Raw genomic sequence first — 781 nt, forward strand, 5'->3', positions numbered from 1 at the left:
ATATGAGTACACCGATGCATTTAGGAGGAACATTAGATGAACTGTATTAATTTCGTCTGGAGATTAGTTGCATTTTCACATTGAGAAGGGGGTCATTTGTGTAATGCAAAAAGATCATAATTGAAGGCGAAAACAATAAAAATGCAACTCTCTTACATGTACTAAATTTTCCTGGAAACACTCGCAATGGCATCGAAAATTCCAGAAACATTTATGACGCTATGTATATTTCGTGGATTATAAAATAATCAATAATAAATCTGAATGAGGTAATACGTAGAATGAAATCGATTCACAGGTAAAGATGTCTTTGTTTTGAGGGATTTCAGTTCGAAGAGTTTCATATCATTTGAACGATATTTATATTTGCATCACTTAGGCTTTAAACTGGCATTATCAGCCTTGTGATAAAATATATTATAATGTCCAAGTAAGACATCTGCAGGTGATCTTGGATATCGGAACTTCCAGAACAGTAGTAAAATTAATGCAGTAAACACTCAACATAATACGAATTTTCGGCCCACCTCAGACCATCAGTAGGTATTACAATTGTTCTATACAGTCAGCTCAGACTTGATGAAAATAACAGAACTTTATTGAACCATAAAACTAAAAAACAAGTAATTAAAAAAAAAAAAAAAAAGCAAGTAAAATTAACCCTCCTCCTAGTATAAAAGCTTAAACAGAAATGCCAAGAATTTCTCAGAGAAGACCCAAAGAAAACTAAACCCACAAACTGAAACATCATTCGTCTATTTGAATACTAAACTCAAACCCC

This window comes from Coenobita brevimanus, chromosome 7, assembly GCF_032717465.1.
Source record: "Coenobita brevimanus isolate Jiangsu-jjx chromosome 7, ASM3271746v2, whole genome shotgun sequence".
Classification (NCBI taxonomy): Eukaryota; Metazoa; Arthropoda; class Malacostraca; order Decapoda; family Coenobitidae; genus Coenobita; species Coenobita brevimanus.